Source organism: Melospiza georgiana, chromosome 3 (genome assembly GCF_028018845.1).
Source record: "Melospiza georgiana isolate bMelGeo1 chromosome 3, bMelGeo1.pri, whole genome shotgun sequence".
In the NCBI taxonomy this organism is placed as follows: domain Eukaryota; kingdom Metazoa; phylum Chordata; class Aves; order Passeriformes; family Passerellidae; genus Melospiza; species Melospiza georgiana.
Window position 1 is genome coordinate 42,280,403 of NC_080432.1, and position 21,475 is coordinate 42,301,877.

At 40.1% G+C, this 21,475-nt stretch overlaps 1 long non-coding RNA gene across 1 annotated transcript; it reads right to left on the reverse strand.

The window, feature by feature from the left end:
- Nucleotides 1-2,077: 2,077 nt before the first annotated feature.
- Nucleotides 2,078-21,393, reverse strand: LOC131081764 (uncharacterized). Its single transcript, XR_009114280.1, has 3 exons — nt 21,213-21,393; nt 6,681-6,945; nt 2,078-2,267 (listed from the first exon to the last, which is right to left on the reverse strand). It is a non-coding gene; the product is annotated as an uncharacterized LOC131081764 (long non-coding RNA).
- Nucleotides 21,394-21,475: the final 82 nt, after the last annotated feature.

Genomic DNA, 21,475 nt, shown 5'->3' on the forward strand with positions numbered 1-21,475 from the left:
CAAGCAAGTGAAGGAGTTTTGTTTGTTGGTCATGACTGTTCCCCAAAGAATAAGATTTTCACAACAAAATCTCCCAAGGTCTTAACATCTAGTTCCAACAACCCTGCCATGGGCAGGGACACCTTCCACTAGCCCATGGCGCTCAAAGCCCCATCCAACATGGCTGTGAGTTATGAAAAATATAAATAAAACAGGGTTTTTCTATCAAAAAATGTATCTATTCCAAATGGCTCATTTGGGAATTTGATGAAGATCAACAGGCAAAGAAATGAGCTTAGACAGTGTTTCATGTTACTGAGATGAGTTTGTGCTATTAATTAAAATGAAACTTACTGCTACCTAATGTTTCTCTGTTCTATCTTCAGTACCTTACTAAATTAATTTTCTGAAGTCTTCTCCATTCAAACAAAGGAACATTATGATAGATGATCATATTTCTCTGTGCTAGTTTGAAGGGTAATTTACAAGAGGTCTGGTGGAGGCTAATGCTGGAACTGATTGACTCCTATTGGCTCTGGCCTTACCAAGGCAAAGGGGCAGCTGAAACCTGGGATTAAGGACAAATTGACAGTCACTGTGTCATCTCCTTCAAGAACACCATTACCCTGCATTCCCAGGGAGATGGGTACAAGGGTCCATGTTTTTCTCTAGGCACTGTAGGATAATGCAGTGAAGTGGGTCTTTGAAACCCTGATTGTGCATATTTAATATAATTTATGGCAAAGTTATACCTCAGCATCACTGAACTGCAGGATATTTTCTATATGTTGTGTTGAATGAGTGGGGTTTTTTGAGTAAGAACAGGATGATATCAATGTACACTTTGCTGTTAACAAACACTACCACTGTATATTCGACAGGTATAGCAAATAAAGGTCCTGATCTTGGGATTCTGATTTCACTGGAAAAGACAAACCCTTTGCTTCTGCTGGTTTTTTTATTAGCGAATTCACTAAATGCTGTCTTTTTCTGATTGTTTCTATATAAAGGATATAGATCTGGGAATAAATATTTACATAGAAATATCATCTAGTTTTTCTTCTAGAGAGCTAGCCATTTTCAATAGACTGGAGCTGAGATGAGATTTGTGAATATTAATATGCAAATATTACAGTGAGTTCCATTTACAAGAATGGGTATGAATTATGCATTTGTAAGTCAATGTCCCAAGATTTCTAGTGTACACTTGAGGATATTTGCAGCTGCAGTACTACTGATGCTAAATACAGTAAGTTTAGAATCCTTGTTTTCCATTTTTTGCCTGGTTTTCTCCTTCAGATTCTTTTTATTTCAGATGCTAACCGTGACTGTCTTAGAGCTCCCCAGTGTACACCTATTTCAAACTGAATTTCCTCTTATATTTAAAAGGCAGAGAAAATAGCTTAAAGAAGGCTTCCTATTAAGGAATGTGGTGGAAAAATGCCAGCAGATAGTGATTGTCATAGCAAGAGATACTGGTCACCAAAGCTAGCACAAAAGAGACCAAAAGTTGAGTTGAAATCCAACAGTGTTATGAAGAATGGAGCAAGATCCATATCCATATCTATATCCATGTCCATCACATATCCAGAGAAACAAAGGCTCTAGATTCCACCAGCACCCTACTAAGTACCATAACAAAAGATTTGCATGCTTCTCAGAAATCCTCACTTCCTATTTTCCTTTTTAGGGACCAGTTTTCCAAGGAGCAGGGTAACAGAGTTAGAGTACTCTTTGGTACCTGGACTGAAATGCAACTGGGCAAAAGACTCTTCTAACTTCTGCTCCATTTCACTTTCACAGCCTACAGCCCTGAATTACATTTCTCAAAAGCATCCTGAAGCCTTACAGACTCAAAACGTCCTCAGAGGTTATGACAATCCAGTTGCCAAAGAAATCTTTCATAAAGTCCTGCTCTGTTATTCTTAGCAATATGCTATGGCCATGCTACAAGAAGGTATTCCTTTGTCAAAGTATTTTCTTCTTATGTTAATTGTTATTTTTATATTATTTTTCAGCTGATATCATATGTTTTTGAACATGGGAAACAATTAAGGAAACAGTTTTGGAAGAACAAATTTTATTGCCACAGCTCAGACTTTTGACAACACACATTATTTGACAGCAGCTTTTCATCTGCTTGCCTTTCCATGAGAATACTTACATATCTCTTTTAATTAGGGACAGCATTCCACTGCCACTTGTGCCAGTAAAATCCTCCAAAACTCAGAGGAACAGCACTGGTAAAACACCTTGGACTTAGGTGCTTTACTGTTATGAAGAAAAATCTGATGAAAGAGAGAATACAGAAAATAAATTCCACAGGGAATAAGAATAATTGCATTTCAGCATTGCAAAACAGTGACTCTTGTCTTGTAGATTATGGACTAGTGGCAGTCTGTGAGACATTGACATTGGAAAGTGGTCCATGAGATGATCACAGAGAAAAAATTAACAAAGGCAGTCTCACCTACAGTCACTCAAGTGAACAACTAAAATGGGAAGAAGTGAAAAGAATAAAAAAGAAATCTTTAACTTAAAAGTAACTTAACTGTAAATGAAAAGTATTGTGGCAACACTGCAAAAGGGGGTGCAGGGATCTTCTTCAGACAGAGTAAGCACCCATGGAATTTTTGTAAAAGGCTAAATGGTGTTTTGATTAAAGAAAGTGGTAATATTATACAACAGAGTGAGAAGAATCAGCAGCAATGTTGGGATGAAGTACATGATTATTATGGTTCAAGACAACAGTTTCTAATAGTGATTGGTGCAGAAAAAGTGTAAGGAGACATGAATGATATATTAATAGAACCAGGCTTCAAACTATTTGTGAAAGGAAATTCTGCTTTAGAAACAAGGGACAAGATATGCTGCCAGCATTATTCACACTGCTTCATTGAAATACATGGAATTACACTTGATTTAGTTGTAGAGGTTTTGCTTTTCTCTCTGAAAGATACTAGTGGGCTTTGGTTTGCAAAAATACAAAATGTTTCCATTTTAAAAAATCAGCTTTGGCTGTTTTAGCCTCCTCTCCATTATATCATTGTACCAGTGAGTTTTCAATGAAACATTTTTTCATAAGGAAGCACTAGATCTTGTTTGTCAGAGAAGGCCCATTCTAAAAAATTTCAAATTTCAAAAGAGGTAGTGAAAACAAACTTGTCAACTTATGCGAGATTCTGTGAACTGTATGACTAAGTCCTCTTTTTTGCTTTAACATTTCAATGAATTCATTGTGACAAAGAGGAGGAACAACCGAGAGTCAGCCCTGATTTTTATTTCACAAATATGTTTTGTGTTTATCATCATTTGGAACAGCAAACAGAATGTAAAACACCTTGAAAGTTGCCTTGAAAAGGAGAAAATAGTTCTAATCAGATGCTTCTGAGCTAAAATTCTAATCTCTCCAACGCCTCCCACATGGCAAGCATGGTATCTCCCACTCTTACCTTGCCATATGAGGTTATTACCCCTACCGGTAATCATTGTATCAGGCCCTACCTTCTCTATCACTCCACTAAGTCAGCACCTTAAGGGTTAAGGAAGAAACTTTGTCAGAGGAGTTTCTGAGAACTGTTAATTTGCAGCATGCTATTTAAAGAACACGTCTGCTCATCAGAGGATAATCTCAGAAATCTGTGGGTTTGCAAAGTGGCAGGTACCCAGCTCTCCCTTGGCTGAAAACAGCAGAGATTTACTTTCATATCTACCTCCCACATACAGGAGACTTTGCCTTGGTTTTTCTGCTCAGCTCCTCATGACAAGGCACTTCAGGCTGTGCATCTGAGCTTTGTTGGAAGTTTCTTTATAGGTTCAAAATGAAGGGTGCTGAGCCAAGCGTTCAGGCTCTCTGTAGAATTTAGACATGGGTACATATATGATGAGGGGTTGCTTTGGAGGTTTGTGCTCACTATTTTCAGGTTCAGTTGTTAGCCATTAATGCAGCCATGCCATCTCCTCAGTCATTCCTGCTGTCCTTCTTTGAACATATCCTGGCTTTGCTAATTACAATTACCTTTTCCATCTAAGAATTCCAGAAATTACCAGTTTGTCAAGATGTGGAAATAATAAGGATTTAAGTTTCTAAGTTACAGTCCAATAATTAAATTGCAAGATAGATTAATTGTGATTTGTGAGCCAACACAGATCACTGGTGTGTGTCTGACATACCAAAACTTATCAATGTCCTCAAATAGATGTCCTTGTCAGGTTTGGGTAGCTTCTGGTAAGCCAAAAAAAAAAAATTGCAAAAGGCACACTTACTATGTCCATTACTTGCTCAGAATTAATTTTTACAGAATCCTAGAATGGATCAAGTTGGAAGGGACCATGGTGAGTCACCTGGCTCAACCTCCCTGCTCAGGAAGGGTTATCCTAGAGCACATTGGCACAGGATTGTGTCCAGACAGCTCTTCAGTATCTCCAGTGAGGGAGACTCCACAACCTCTCCAGGCAGCCTGTACCAATGTGTGGTTGCCCAAGCAATAAACAAGTTTTTGTTCATGTTCAGATGGAACTTTTTGTGCATCAATTTCTGCCCATTGCCTCCTGTCCTATTGCTCAGATGGCACAGAGCCTGGCTACATCCTCTTGCACCTCCCCTTCAGATACTGATAGACATTGATGAAGCTCCTTCTCAGCTGTGTCTTCTCAAGGCTGACCAGGCCCAGCTCCCTCAGCCTTCCCTGACAAGAGAGATGTTCCAGTCCCTTAATCATCTTTGTTGTCCTCTGCTAGACTGGCTCCAGCAGCTCCAGATCCCTCTCATCCTTGGGAGGACAGAACTGGACACAGCACTCCAGATGTGCCTCGCCAGGGCTGAGCAGAGGGGCAGGATCACCTTGACCTGCTGGCACTGCTCTTCCTAATGCACCCCAGGATACCAGTGGCCTCCTTGGCCACAGGACACACTGCTGGCTCATGGATGGCTTGCTGTCCAGCAGGTCCTTCTTCACAGAGCTGGTCAGCCCCCAGACTACACTAGTGTATGGTTACACCTGATTAATTTTATTTTTGATATTTAGTACAAATCTCTGCTTTTGGCAACTGCCTGAAGAGGACCTCAGTGGCTCTGAAGGCATGAGTAGTCCCAAGCCTTCCTGCTGGCCTTTCCCCAGGGCTGTTTACCTTGTACTGCCAGGCACTGCTCAGGTGTGAAGTCAAAAACAGACCCAGTGCCCTGGGGCTGAGGTGAGTGATGAAGACTCCATCCCAGGAGCACTTGTGCTGGTCCTGTCCCCCCACATCCTAGAATACCCCCACCCTGGCTGGCCCAGGCCAGTCTCTGGGAGGCTGCCCTGGATGAGGCCAGGCCTCCCTGAGCCTGGGATGGAACATGAAATATTGCATTGCATTGCATATGTTGCATTTCATTAATCTAATCTTCTAGTTACATGAGAATACTTTTACCTATCTCTCTCTCTCTTTTGTAGCCAGACATAAATTGAAACTCATATTTTACTGTTATTAATGCCAGATCTCTGCACTTCTGGGCCACAAAGCATACAGGTAGAGGTAGTTCATGCAGGACACATTTCCACTTTGCATAGGCACTGCCAGATCAGCCGACTATCAAGAAGACCTTATCACCTGCAGATGGCTCCTATTTTAAATTATCACCCAGTGTTCCAGCTGTGTCTTTTGGAAGCCATGCTGTTTCACATGGCATGTTTTGCACAGCTGGCCAGTGAGACAAAGGGGAACAGAGACAGCCCTGTTCTCAAGGCCAGGAATCATCCTCCCAAAAGTGGCTGTATGTCACAACTATGTCACCATTTGCACTCAGGACCTTTGACTTCTACAAAAGGTAATCCTTGTAGCAGAAGCAACAGACATGGAGACTCAGACTTGTTCAAGCCTTACAAAGCTGCATGAGGAATGAGCTTTCCTATTCGCTACGAACCACACTCAGTTGGAATCAGTACATATATAGATGCAAGACTGACCCATGTCTGGTTTTTCCTTCTTTCTCAGTGTAATCAGGAGCCACTACCTTTCCCACACCAGGAAATTAGCAGTTGTTGGGACAGTTCCCCTCTGGAACTGTCCCTCAATAAGAGAGCTTAATATTCCTATTTGCACCTTCTTAGCTGCTCACACTCCGTGAGGAAAAGTGATGAAGGATGTTAGTGGGAATTCTGATAAGATGGCACATTGCAGTCACCGGTATCTCTGAGAAGCGTTCAGGATCAGCTCTGCTGAAGAGGAGAACAGCATGACTTTTTGTTCTCTTTGTCTCAAGCTTCATCTGCAGGGGCCATCTCTTTGTTGATTAAAAATTATTTCTTATCTACATGATGCCAGGGTGAGATTGGCAGCCCACAGCAAAAGCACTTCATGCAATCGTTATGTTTTCCTGCTCTATATTTTTCTCTCATATATTTTTCTCTCAAGTTTGGCTAGATTTTCTGATTCCTAAAGCAGCAGCAGACAGATCTGATCACTGAATTGAGGACAGATGAATAATAACTGATAACGAGCTCTGCAACACAGCAAGGGGCCTGAAAGTGGAAATCTCTGCATCAGTGGAGCCGGAATGGAAAATTTTGTTAATGAAAAATTGGTTTAGACTTTATGCATGACTCTACAAGCAGCTGGGCTTGCTGGAAGCACAGGGAGTGCAGCTACTCTACTAGTTACACCTTTTCCTCTCTGCCCCTGTTTTAATTAAATGGAGAATTTGATAGAAAACCTTTTACCATCTCTCCAGATCACGTGTAGGTACAAGCAGGAAGCTCATCCTGTACTTTGTCTGGCTGGCAGTCACGGAAGAGCTGCTTTTGCTGCAGTCAGCAGCAATGGGTATCATGAATTCAGGCAGAATTTTTTTCTGATGACTGTATTCACAAGGAAAAGAAACTGCACAGAAATCAGAGGGCATTGAAATAAATCTTTTTCTTTTTGTCCCGCTTCTCCTTTCATAGCTTGTGAACTCATTGGAGTAATTCAGACAGGTGTAAAATCCTTGAAGACAAAGAACACAAAATATACATCTATAAATAATTGCATGTTTATATATAGGTAAATGTATATGCATAAGTTGTAAACAAATACATGCACAATATACAAAAATGTATGCGTACTAAGGCAATTTCTGCTGGCATCGACCCTTAAATATCATTCAACACACATAGAATAATTAAGGTTGCCAAAGACCTCTTAGAACACTGAGTCAAAACATTAACCCAGCACCACTGTGTTCACCACTAAACTATATCATCTAGTGCCACATCCACGTGTTTTGAACGCTTCCAAGGATGGCGATTCCATCACTTCCCTATGCAGCCTGTTCCAATGCCTGATCACCCTTCCAGAGAAAGAATATTTTCTGACATCCATCTAAACTTCCCCCTGTGCAATTTGAGGCTGTTTTTTCTCATTTTTCCACTTTTACCTGGGAGAAGAGACCACATGTCCTCTACAAGTCCTGCGCTATCAGTTTGGTCCACCACAGTGGACTGGACCCACATTTTGGGTTTGTAGTAAATCTGATGGCTGCTGGTTACCTCTACAAAGTAAATGAACTACAAGGTCTTTTGTACATGCATACAATTTTGTATGACATTAATTGTAATGTAGTTCTTTTGCTTTTACTCTGCTTAGTTGCAAACTCAAATCAGAGTAATTGACCCAAGTGTTTCTAGAATACAGAATTGGCATGTAGTAATTGTCTTCTCTTCAATTTTTAAGTATTTGTATGAAATCCTAGATCTACATCAAAACTTAATAGAAAATAATAGTCCCAAATGAGATCTGTGCAGCTCCACTGAATTTTAATGGAGCTAGCTTAAGGAAAAACTAGATTTTTATTATGATTATTACTCTGTCTTATCATTTTCTCTCAATAATATCATGGTGATTTTAAAACATATTCAATACCCCCTTATCTGGAATCCTACTGAGTACAACAAAAGCACAAGAGGAATAGGGACTCCATTTTACTGCAAAATTAAGCTCAGCAGAGCATATAAATCCACATAAAACTGCAGACACACATTTATATTGCGCTGCCTTCTTTGGGACTTAAAGGGCACATCTGGATCCTTGCCTGCTCAGGTCCAGATAGACTAAGGCAGCACTGTCAGCAAGGACAATGACAATGAGCTATGGAAATGTCCTATTCCCTACGAGCAGCTGGGAGAACTTCTGGTTTCTGTTGTAAGCCAGAAAAAGTACAACTGCTATAAGACGGATTCTGCCATGATATTTGGTTGACTCAGAAACTGTACAGAAAAATATGGTCAGGTTGAACACTTAAGTCACTTAGTTTGATTTTTTTTCTTTTGAAATGTGACATTGCCAGAGAAGCATTATCTACCTGGTACTCATCCAATATACAGCAAAGAGTCTTAAGAGAAAAGTGAAACAGTAACATGACAGTCATATTCCAGGAAAGTATTTGGGGACTCCATGTGAAAATTTCAATAAGCCTCATTTTATGCTATGTTTATGAAAGTGTGGAGTCAGACCTCACAAATGTGGGATGTGATAATTCTATTCTGATCTGTGTGCCTATTCATGTGATGCTGGCATTAGACGATTCTAAGTTACAAAGCACCATCCATTCACGTTCTGAATTTGTCCAGCCCCATCTGTGTCACTGGCATGATTCAGTACTTCTTGTGGACCAGTGCTTGGTAGGGGGACGTTTTCATGCAACAAATTCCATTTTCAAGCTATGGGGAGCACTTTTGTAACAGCTGGGAGTACTTTTCTGTTGTCACAATTTTATGTAGGCAATGAAATAGTAGGGGAAATAGGCCACAGAAAGTCAGGTAGTTGTCTAGCACAGTTCACAGGCAGTCTGACAAAAACACAGAGAAGAGTTTTATGTGAAAGCTCTTTCTTAGTCATGTTCCACAGGACAGTGGTTGTATGTGAGATAAACCTTAGTGGATGTAATCACTTGGATGCTTAGCACAATAAGAACACATACTCTTTTCCATTCTGGCTGGGTACGCTGGTAGTGGGGTTACTAGGACTGAAAACATACACAAGTTAGGAGCTTGTAGCATAACTTTTATACTGTGTTTTTAGATTATCGATGAATAATGTTAAATCTAAGACTGTTTTGCAATTGATTCAAAAATTAAAGATGGGAGTGTGGGCTAAATGCATCAGATAAAATATTCATAATGCATAATTCAAGTATTGGATGTGCAATATTCCTGTCAGTTTCAGAAGACTGGCCTTCATCTTTTTTTTTTGTCTGATTCGCCTTTTCTTTTACATCACCTTGCTCTCATCACTAGATATATAACAGCTTTGAGCTCTGAACAAATAATAGTGATCCCCACACTACATATCAATTACCTTTGGTCAAGAGATTGATTTAACATTTCATGGTATCCATACTCTTAATTCATGATTGCAAAGAAAATGTGGCAGGATGCCTTGAAAATCCTCTAGTGCAGTTTCTACATGAAAAATTAATTTTTTTTTTTTTTTACTGAAACTTCTTCAGTGGGAAAAAATTATATTTTATGGCCACTGATACATACAATCTCCATATTCTTGGTGGGGCATTTCATATTCTACTCACAGCATTAGAAGAAATTACTGCAAAAACCCAGTTAACAGCTCCTTTGTGTTTAGATCACTATGAACCAGAGTCCCCCAATTTTCAAACATGCCAGAAACAGACGTGAATAGCCTTTTGCTATTATCATGCATTGGGAAAGCACTGAAAAGATGGAAATCTGGGTCAGCAAGGCTTGTGCACATAGAAAAACAGTCCCTTGGGCTTCAAACATAAGCCTGTATATCACCCATAATATCTTAAAGTGATTCTTCCAATCATTGTCTTAATTACAAAGATGAGAATAACTAAATTTGACCCAGATCTTCCTCCTAACAGACAAGTCTGTGGAAACTGTAGAAGCAATTCACTGCAAACAGATTTGGGAACAGTCTTCTGTTATGTTTCAGCTTGCTCTTTAATGGTAACAAATAGGCTTAAAGTCTAATGCCAATTTCAAAATATGCTAGTGTGCACTTTTACAGCTGTGGCTGTAATTCAAGGTATTATTTGAAAACTCGTATTGTAGTCACGCTTCACCATATCCTGATACAATATGAAATTTAGCCGGAAAATATTTCTGAGGTTAAAAGATCATTTCCCTAAAATCAACCGCTTTCAAATTTGCCTTCTAATTTTCAAGGACTTCTTCCCAGTTAAATAGACATTTTTCAGTGCATCATTTACTTTGCCCTTTTCTCCACTCTCCACCCCCTCTCAGCACTCAAAAAAAGAAAACAAAAAAGGAAGAAAGAATAGATGTTTGATTTAAAGAATGTCCATCTGCAGCCAACAGAAAGAAAACTACTTTGATTTTTGTGCACACTTATGACTCATGGCCCGCAGCAAGAGGGAGAGCTTTGTTCACAGCCTCTCACTGTTTTTTCTACCACTCTTTATGCACTTATGAGATTCTCTCCAGACAACTAAACCTGCATGCTTCCTGTCCATGTAATTTTTGGTTGGGGATGGCTCTCCAAACAGCTCAATATTTTTTTCTTTTACCTGTGGTAAATCTAGTAATCATTCTTTCAGATTTTCTATATTACAGTATTTTAACTTATTGTACAAATAGGAAGAATTTGAATCAGAAATACAGAGATTCCAGCAATTATTATAATTGCTCTTTCTTTACTGCTTGTCTGTTTTATGACTGACATAGGAGGTGTGGTGTGGGTAATCATCATGTTCAAACTGGAGGTCAGACCACCGAGTGTTTGGAGAGCGTCAGAGCACCATTCTTCAAGATCCCAAGGTTAGGTGCAGAGACTGACAATCCCGGACACCAGCAATGCCCAGGATTTTGGTAGTATCCCAATTAGCAGAGTTCACATGCCCATCTCTTGACCCACAATGAAGTCGATTCACACAGCCTAGTGAAGTACAAGCTGACCTCACCACATTTGATCTGTGGCTCACTCATATGGGCTGCCTGAGCAGAGTTACCAAATGTGAGCCTCATCAACCAGAAATCCCCATGAGAGCAGAACATCCAGTTCTCTGAGATCCTGGAATCCACATCTTTGGAAAAGCCAGGAGCCGTCATCTGATACCTGGACTCATTGCAGCAGGATCCTGCCATGTGTGCTCCTGGCTGGGCTCCTTAGCAGCTCTGCAATGGCAGCAGACAGCTGGGCAGTATAATTGGCCCCAGGAGGAGGCTAATCCTCTCTGCTCAAACAGCTGGATGCACCATACCAATGCCATACTCAGATTAAAGAGGAAAAAGAGCAAAGGATTTTATCTGTTCTGACACAGCAGCATCCTTTTAAGCTCAGAAGACAACTTGTTGATGAAGAGATACTGCCGAGTGGTAACTTCTCACTCCCTTGATTTTACCCATAATCTATGAAGAATGTGTAATTTTATGACATTAAAGAACAGCACTGTAATCCAATGAAGGCACATTTTCCCACAGAGTGCTGTCTGACCTCCTGTGCTAAATATTAGTAACTGAAGACACATCCAAAACACCATACGTGATTTTGGAGGTTTAATACTTTTCCCACCTATAATGCATATCAAATAATACCTGCAAATACAAAGGGAATGCAAATTCTCCCTCCAGGATAAATACTACTGTCTAAAGAAAACCACTTCCATTTCATTCCCTCCAGTACATGGTTGGAAATCTATACCAGTTCATTACAGATAGAAGAGACACTTTCTTCTGAAGCATCACAGATATGCAGCAGAGAGGAAGTACTGATCATGACAGACCCCTGGTGCCTAACATGAAGCAAAACAAAAGATGGGTTTAATTGTAAAAGCTTAGGAGCCAACAGATTTGGCATTTCTGTTGAGATGTATCAATTCTCACTCAACCTTTCATTTTCTGTGACTGTAAAAGGGATTTTTGCTATCAACTTCCATGGCAACAGAGCCAGGCTGCTGATGTCTTTTGACTTAGTTTCCCAGTCAATAAAATGGAAGGGCCTGTACCTCTTTCATGGGCCTACAAACACACTAATGCTAGCCCTGCATGCTGAGATCCATGCATTTGATTCCAGAGTGTTATTGAAACTGATTGATGCAGCTCATTACTGGGCTGTAGGCCAGAGCAGCTTTTAAGTCCCTTCCAGTGCAACAAATTTTGGCTGTATAATAAACACAGCCGTGGCTCTATGCAGATCCATCATAAATACAACACATCTGTGATCACAAAAGAGTAAGTTCATAGAGTGAAGCAGAAGGAGAGGTGAGGTGGAGGGACTGGACCCTTGTTGGTGGAGATGAGCCCTCTCAGGAGTAGTGCATATGTCCTTGTCCCATGTGAGGCCACCTCTCTGCGTTCCTTCCCTTGCTATCTGATTGCTGCTGCAATCTGTCCCTGAAAGGTCTAAGCAGAAAGATGCCTCCATAACTGTGCATGGGGGTGCACACTCTCCCATGGGCTGGTTGCAAAAGGGCTTGTGGAGAGCACAAGCACTCAGATCACATTGTAGTATCAATTCTCCGTCTGTGTTTCAGCTAATGATAATTTCTTCTTTGTTGGGGTTATTTACATATTTAAGTCAGTTGAAAGAAAAAAATAAAGCACAAATCCTTTCAAAATTTACATTCTCTTGAAAGAAACAAGGACAAGATAAAACTCATATTCAAAGATTTCAGCAGGAAATTCATATGGGGTTAAAAAGTGTGTTGGTTCACCCTGTCTCATTTTCCAAAACATTTTTATTACTGCATTACTTTTCCCAATTTCTATATCTTCACTCTTGCATAATATAGTTTAAAGAGGGGAATCTAGTTTATTTCAGCCCTAGGGCCCCACCCTGCCATGTTGCATTACATCAGGTTTTATAATCATAATATATTTATATTTCTCACCCTAATCTTACACAAACTGTTCTCTCTTCCTATTTGCATTTTAATATACACTTCAACTTCTGCAAGTCTATTTCAGTTTGGCTTATGAAGGATTTCCAAATATTGCTGCTGTGCCACAGAAAATTCAGAGACACAGGTATGTAACTGTGATAACTGTGACCTTGTTCTGGAGCTGACAGAATATGAAAATCTGACTTTCGTGTGTGCTGCCATGGAGGAGCTCTCTGATGTTGGAGCTTCAGCAGTTCTCAGCACGAGGAATAATTGAGTTTTCCTACCCCTTTAAGACCCAGAGATCAGCTCTAAAAAATGTGCCATCTGCTGAAAGGTTGTGCTCTGATTTAACATCCCTGAGGATTGCTTTTTCCATTCAGGCTATTCCTTCATCTCTCTCAGGGAACTATCTTGATCAGCCAGGCATGGTGCCATGGGGTGGCTGGTATCCACACTGCCAGCTTCTGGAGAAACTTAGCCTTGCTTTTACCACCCATGTATTCACAGGTACTTTGCAGGTACCCTTGGGATAATCACATGTGTGATTTATCAATCCAAGGTGCCTGAAACATCATAGCACACCAAATGTTTGGGTTTTTTATGCCATTGATGTCAGGCATGTTTGAGATGTAACATGGCATGAGAACAGCATGGGAACTCAAGGATACAAGTCTTAGAGAGGTAATGCTGAAAGACTCTGCAGCAGAAAGCCCCAAGTCTGGCATGGAGGTGCCCAAACTGCTGTCCAGCAGAGGATCACAAAGGTGATAAGGACTGGAGCACCTCTCCTGTGAGGAGAGGCTGAGAGAGGAGGCACTGCTCTGCATGGAGAACAGAGGGATCAGGAGGGCAGTGGGCACAAATCGAAACTCAGGATGCCCCTTCTGAGCATCAGAAACACACTCTCAAGGTGAGGGTGATAAAGCACTGGTACAAGCTGCCCATGGAGATGGTGGACTTGCACTCCCTCGAGATATTCAAAAGCCATCTGGACACACTGCAGGGCAACCTGCGTGAGGTGGCTCTGCTTGAGCAGGGATGCTGTGCAAGATGACCTCCAGAGGTCCTTTCCATCCTCAGCCACTCTGTGGTTTTGTGATTCTACAAAACTTTTACTTGATTGAATTACCTGAAAACACAAGAAATTGCATTCTTATATGCAAAATAAATTAGGTTTCTGGATACTGTAGTAGAAATAATGACTTTTATCAAAGACAAACCAATTTAAAAGTTTTCAAGTATAAAACTCAGGACAGAAGGCAAATATTTTACGCTAAAAATTGAATGCGACAGAGAATGTACAAGTTAGCAAGTTTTCAGTGGAATTCACAAGTCTGGCCAAAGCTCCTATTTTTCATCTGTGGGCCCAGCATGCCTGGCTAAAATTAGGACTGATTTTTCTTCACCTCTGAAATAACATGGCATATGTCATTAAAGCAAAAATTGAAAGTCTTATTAGAGAAGAGTAATGACTTGCAGCAAAAAATTTATTTAAAATCATGGCATGAACTACTACTTTGGTTTCGTAAAAAATTGGAGCTCATTAATACAAAGTTGGTAATCAATTTAGTCTTTTGCAAGGGAAAGAAAATAACAGAATGAAGGAAATGCAAATAATAAAGCACAACCACTTAGCACTGATTTTGCTGGTAAGACTTTCCTCTGTGATGCTCCATACTTGTCAGCACTCTCTTTAAGCATCAAACATAAGAAGTACAAAGCATTTTTTAAATGCTTAAAGCACACTTTTTTCAATCTTTCTATGCAGATGCAAAGTTTGCTGGCAATTGCTACCCACAGCTTGAAGGAATCATGTCAAAACCCTCCTCCACATTTGGAGGTATTTCAGATACTTTTACTGAAACCAGCACATTTCCTTTAAAGCTGCTGTGGCCTTTAATTGAGATATGTCCTTTATGTATTTCAGGAGTTTTAGGATGACAGGAAGCCCAGAACCTCAGATCGCTGCATGAGAAACTTCCCAGCTTTTCCTGACATAGTTTTGTAGCCATCACTTTCTCTCAGTATGTACAGCAGTATATGTCCATCTATCTATTCATTCATTGATTCATATAATTCTTTTAGCTATGCATCCATCCGTCCATACATCCATTCATATACACACCTACTATGTTCCTCCACTTATTCATGTAAGGAGGCATAAGAATCCAAAGTGCCTTCCCGTCCTAAAAGTTCTCACACTATTTCCTCTCTTATTTCACTGCCATAGAAATCTTGATTAGCAGGCCAGTTTGACTGAAGTCTAAGTGTTAAAATTGCATGCATTAGGTAATACCAGCCCCAATACTGTGCAGTGTGAGAATCAGCTTCAGGCTGATTTCTCCTCTCTGTTTCCATTGGGAAACCTGATGTTAAAAACGTTCCTAATATTTCCTAATATGGATTTGCTAAGTGAGCTGCCATAGGGCTAGTAAAGAGCTGTTGGTGGCATAAAAGGATGGAAAGTAAGACTTAGGACACAGAGACAAGCCACATGCAGATCTCTGCTTGAGGACAGCTAGTTAGGATTCAAGGGCAATCACTGCTGGAAAGAGTAGCACTGGTGATGGGCAGCTGGCTAACATCAAACACAAAAATGCTGTGGAAAAGGAGCCTCTTCTAGTGAAGCACTCTTTTAGAGCATGATGATCACCAGACCAGTACAAAGCTAACAAATCCTGACAAAGGATCTAAAGCACTGCAGTGAACACTCCTGGATGCAGTATTTAAACCTAAAAGCAGCTAAAATATTGATGCTGCCCAAGGAGCAAGAATGAGTCCACTGACAATAAGATAAACAAGGATTGCGGTCCAACACAAAAATTCTTTTTCTCTATGTATTTAGTATGCCCATCATTATGTGCTGGTACACTTTTCATAGCTCGTCTACTTGTTACTTCTCATGGAAATCAATCCAAAATCTCTTCTTAAGTCACTTTCTTTACCACTGCCTCTCCCTCAGACCCATCCCCTTGCACAGACAGTCTTTATATCAGCATGATCATGGGGTGAAACACATTTCTCCTGACCATTGTTCAATAATGAAGAATCACCAAAGTATTTGGCTAAATTTTTGTATTTCTTGAAGAAGCAGGAAAGGCTGGGAGTGAAGATAATAGTCCAAGAGGGAAAAGGCATTTTCTGGACAGCAATGTTGACAATGATAAAAATGTACAAGGGAAGAAATCAACAGTCAGTAAGTGTGCAATAGAATACAGGCACAAAAGGTGCTTACTCTATTGCCCAAAATTGATATTCAAATTACCTTATCTGTAATTTTCCGCAAGTTTATGCTTATCAAAGGAGGAGCAGTATGCCAAGCTGGCACCTACTGAGGCAGTTTCAAAAAATGTCTGCTGAGAAAATAGTCACACATTCTTCCATGGAAGGATTTTTTTGTAGTGGTTCCAATATTTCTCATTTCACAGATGGGACAAATTTTTCAGTAGCACAGCCTCTTTTGGAAGATCGGGGCTCATTTCCTCACATTTATAAACTTGTGTGTTGTGTAGTCAGAAAGGACCATTGTGATCATCTAGTTTGAAAATTTCCACACAGAGTCCGTGGTATTTTTGTTCCTAGAAACTGGACAAAGGGTGTTCAGAATGAAAGTTTTCCCTGAAAGACTCTTGGCAATGGCAAATCTATCACCTCCTCCATGGAAATTCTTCCGATGTTTAATTAACCTCAGTGTTCAAAAATGTGTTTTATTTCAAGCTTGAATTTGTCTGAAACAAATTGGATTTCATTATATCTCTGTCTGCAAGACTGCAAATCTTCTCATTATCATAGCTTTCCATGTCTAAGGACTTCAGTAAAATAATAAGGTAATCCTTCAATCTTCTCTTTGATAAACTGAATAGATAAATTCTTGGTGTTCACATGAGAAGAGTTTTTCCTGTTCTGCTTTTTTATTATTATTTTTTTAAGCTGCTCTTTAAATGTAAGTTGTGTAGCTAAAAATTATTTCAAAGGGGCTGACAAACACTTGGTAATCTCTTTGTAACAAGTAGTAAATTTAACACAGGGCACATGGAAAATTTCAAGAGTACTTCTCAATCATTCCTGGATGCAGTGACCTCCTGTTAGGTTCAAGTGCTGTATCAGAAGCTGTGGGTAGGAGCTGTGGTTGAGGAGAGAAGCCTCCAGCTGACAGATGTTAGCTGAGGTAGGATTTGGATTTGCTTGCCTAAAAAGGGGGGTGCAGTCCTGTTCAGATTGTGAGGAAATATCCCAAATGGCCCCAGCTGCTCTTCTGAAATGTTTGGGTTTCTCTTAAGTCCTGTGTCACATCCACCAGGCAGAAGAATTCAGCTCCTTAGGACACTTGAAATGGTACCTCTTTATATTTATTTTTTTAATAATTGAATCTCCCCCTCTGTGTCATTCAGAAGCGTTATGGAACTTAAGAGCATCCTCAGAAGGTTGCCATTATGCAGGCCCTATATCAGTGGTGAATTTTACCAGGAAGATATCCCAGAATAACCAACCAGAAGGAGGAGAGTCAAACCTGTAAGTTTTCTTGCTAGTAAAGATGTGGCTTGATGATAATCTGTATAATCTATTGCATTTTCATCTCTGTTGTTGAATGAGTTTTAATCCCCCTAAAGTGTGCCGTCTTACCCATAAATTTTATTTTGTTTTTTTCCTAGGTGCCGTATTGTAGTAAATCAAATTCCCAGGAGAAATCCAGCAAATTCTTTTTATCAGTGAAGTTGTTGTAATTAACCAGACTTGTAATCTTGCCAAAAAAGATTAAAGGTTTATTTGACAAGGCCTACTTTCCACAAAACTTAGTTGCCTGATATTATTTACATTTTTACTTTCTAATGTTTGATTAATGAAATCCCAGATTAATTGTTCCATCAAAGAATTAGCCTAAATGGCCTGCTGTTCACTGGTCTGTTTCATTTTTCTCTTTTAACATATATAAATTGTGTAAATGGCAGGCCTGCAGCAATACAGATTGTAATTTAGATATTTTTTCTTTTTTTTAAGAGATATTAGATATTAACATAAGCCATTTACAAAAATCCATAGCTTATTTACAACTCTTGCAGAAATCAGCATGTTGGTTTTAAAATGTTTCTTTTCAACACATACTGTTCAATACTTCCCTTTCCTATAAAAGATGAGCCTTATTGCCTATCTCCATTATTGCATAAGCAATAATTTCTCTGCCTCCATCTAAATCTTTCTAGGCAAGAGCAAAAATCAGCACGGAGCAAAACAGATTATGCATGTAAATGGATGTAATGGATGGATATAATTCTGAAGTTTCCCGGTAACAGCCACAAAGCATATTTGGGGTTTTCTCTATTGTCTTTTAAGTCATCACTGCTTGTGAAAAGACTTTGACAAAAGTATCAGCATCATGAGCATGCACTGCAGGCCAATGTAATGCGTTCTCTTATGCCTAAGGCATAGCACTAGGAATTTAAACTTTTGGATTCCGTTCATATCTCTCTGACTGGCATGAAAAATTCTCATTGCCTCAGATAATTGTAACTCCTTGTGCTCATTTTCTCTCTCATCTTTTTTTTTCCAATTGTGCATTCACACTATAAACTCTCTGGGGCAAAGGTTGTGCTGGGTAGTCAGTAATACCTACCGGGCTCCTATTAAAATTATGGGTTTAATGTGTTACCTCCACATAAATAACTGATAACACCAAAGACTGATAGGACAGGCTGCTTATGGTATGACTCAAATGACCTCCCTTACATCCTTACAGCTTTCATCTCATCAGAAAGCTCTCAAAACACCACAGCCAGTTTGTTACAGAAAACATGCATCTCAGCTGCTTATTTGAAATTTTAATTAGAATGCAAAACAGATGTGATCCTTGCTACCTGCTATTTATTGGCTCTGGGCAATGATTTCTGTCCTCCAACAGCAACCTAAATACAAACTGTTTTATAAAGCCCAACCACGTCTGTAATTTATCTTTGGGGTTTTTTTCTTTCTGTCTCTTGTGCCATCTCATGTATAGCTTTTTTTTTTTCTTTCCTTTTTCTCTTGTGTAAGTGTATTTGTGTATAAAATATAGATATAATAAATAAAAACAGTGCATGCACATTTATAGTTAACAACTCAAGCTACCACAAATCCTTCTTCCCCAACATTCCAGCTGTACTCTCCCCTCATCTCCATCCTGCCAATAAGTGCTGGAACCTGCACTTCACCCAGGATATTTTTAAGGAGCCTCTGCACCCAAACACATGGCTCAGCAATGTCTTTATTTATAAAGGTCTGTGTAGGTAGCAAAACTGTTGCAGATATGAATATATGTATGAGATGAGTTTGAAGACCCAGTTTGGACATGACAGGAGAGACACTGTACAGCCACAGACTGATTCCTCAGAACACGCTCTGTGGGCTGCAACTGGAACTTTAGACCTTATACCCTTTAATAGAAGTTGGACTCATCAAGTTAGGATGAGCTCTTCTCTGTAGGTAGGACTAACCTCCTCCCTTGTCTTCAAATGCTTTTCTGCTCTGTCTTCTCTCTTCCAACCCTTTGGCTTCAGCAGTATTTGCTTCAACTCACTACTTTGATGGACTCAGCAGGCCACAGGCAAAGGTGACGTTTAAAGTATAGAGGATGTGAGCAGCACACTAGGAGGTGTTATGAGTCTAAGAACTCATCAGTACAACATCATTCATTTTCAAGGGCTATTGGCATCGGTGAGATCACTTGCATGATCCAAATATTCACCAGTGTTAGGGCTGCACAGGCTAGGCCAGGAAAGAGACATAATTCTGCCCTCTTATTTGTTGCTAAAATTTCTAAAATTTCTCTGCTCTAAACCAGTCCCACTCTGTAAAAATATTTGTCCTAATAAATAAAACTGTCAGATTTTATATTTCTATAGTATCAAACTCGCCCAGTCACTTCTGTGGGTTGACCCAGTTACTGATTTTTAAGACCATTGATTACTGGGGCCAGTCATGTTTAGTATCTTTATTGATGACCTAGAGGAGGAGACCAAATGTTCCCTCAATAAATTCGTGGCTGACACCAAATTGAGTGGGAGTGTGGTACTGCTGGAGCAAGAAGAGCTCTGCAGAGGGATCTGGATATGTCAGCCAAGACCAGTGGTATGAAGTTCAACAAGGCTGAGTGCTGGGTCCTGCACATGAACTGCATCACTCCACGCTGCAGTCTGGGGAAGAGTGGCTGGAAAGCTGCCCTGCACAAAAGGACCTCGGGGTGCTGGGCAACAGCAGAACAGTGCCTGAACATGAGCCAGCATGTGCTCAGGTGGCAAGAAGGCCATTGGCATCCTGGTTTATATAAAAAATAGTGTGGCCAGCAGGACCAGGGCAGTGATTGTCCCCGTTTAATTGGCACTGGTGAGGCCTCACCTCAAGTGCTGTGTCCAATTCTCAGCCCCTCACCACAAGAAAGACTTTGAAGTGCTGGAGCATGTCCAGAGAAGAGCAATCAATGGAGCTGGTGGAGGGTCTGGAGCACAAGTCCTATGTAGAGCAGCTGAGGGAGCTGAGGGTGTTTAGCCTGGAGAAAAAGAGGTGACCTTATCACCCTCTACAACTCCCTGAAAGGAAGCTGTAGCCAAGTGGGGATCAGCCTCTTCTCCCAGGCAACCAGAACAGGATGAGAGGACACAGCTTCAAGATGCACCGGGGTGGTTCAGGTTAGACATCAGGAGGAATTTCCACACTGAAAAAGTTGTCAATCATTGGAACTGACTTCCCTGTGAGGCAGTGGAGTCATCATCCTTGGAGGTCGATCTGTACTTTCTTCAAGAAAGAACTGAACATGGCACTCAGGGCTACGGTCTAATTGACAAGGTGATGATCAGTAAAAGATTGGACTCAATCCCAGAGGCCTTTTCCAACCTAAATGGTTCTGTGACATCAACTTTATTCTTGTAACTTGCTCATGTGCCTCAATCTTAACATGTGACCTATGTAATCCTACCCTCAGTGCAAAGTCTGTCTAGAATATTAATTTCTATACATTGCAGCTCTAGCAGTGTGCACGCAATGTGAATGCAGTTCAGTGATTTACAAGTGCCTAAACCCATCAAATGTATTTTTGATGACAGAGTAATTTACCATCATTTTTTTTCTCAAAATAATTTTAAAAGTATATGAGTCACCAACAGATTCAAGGCAAAGTCCAGAAGTTATAACCAATGGAAAGAAAATAATCTTTGGTGTTCAACAAGCAAGTTCTTAGAGAATTCCAAAAATAAAGGGCAAAAAATGACTAAAGATTAGACACTACATGGATGAATAAAACATAAACCAGTGGCATGTTGATAAGAATGGTTGGAACAGTCGTAAAAAGTAAACTAAAGCTCCCACTGTTAAAAAAGTGCAAGATAATTTTGATATGGAGAACCCCAACTGACATTCAACTTACAAGAAGAGCTCAATAAAATTTCTGTGCTGGAGAAATTGAAGAATTCTGAAATATAGGTTGTATGGAGCAAGATTGGGCATGTATTGAACAGGACAGGACAGGGCAGGCTGGAGCTAGAAGGAGCATAGGACTGTATCCTGGATTCAGAGCACACTTAGCCCAGACTTCTGCCTTCAACAGTGGTCACTGGTGGAAACCTAGGAAAAGCAAGAACAGGATAAGCAAGTATAGTACTTTCTACTCTAATACTTGTCCATGGATTT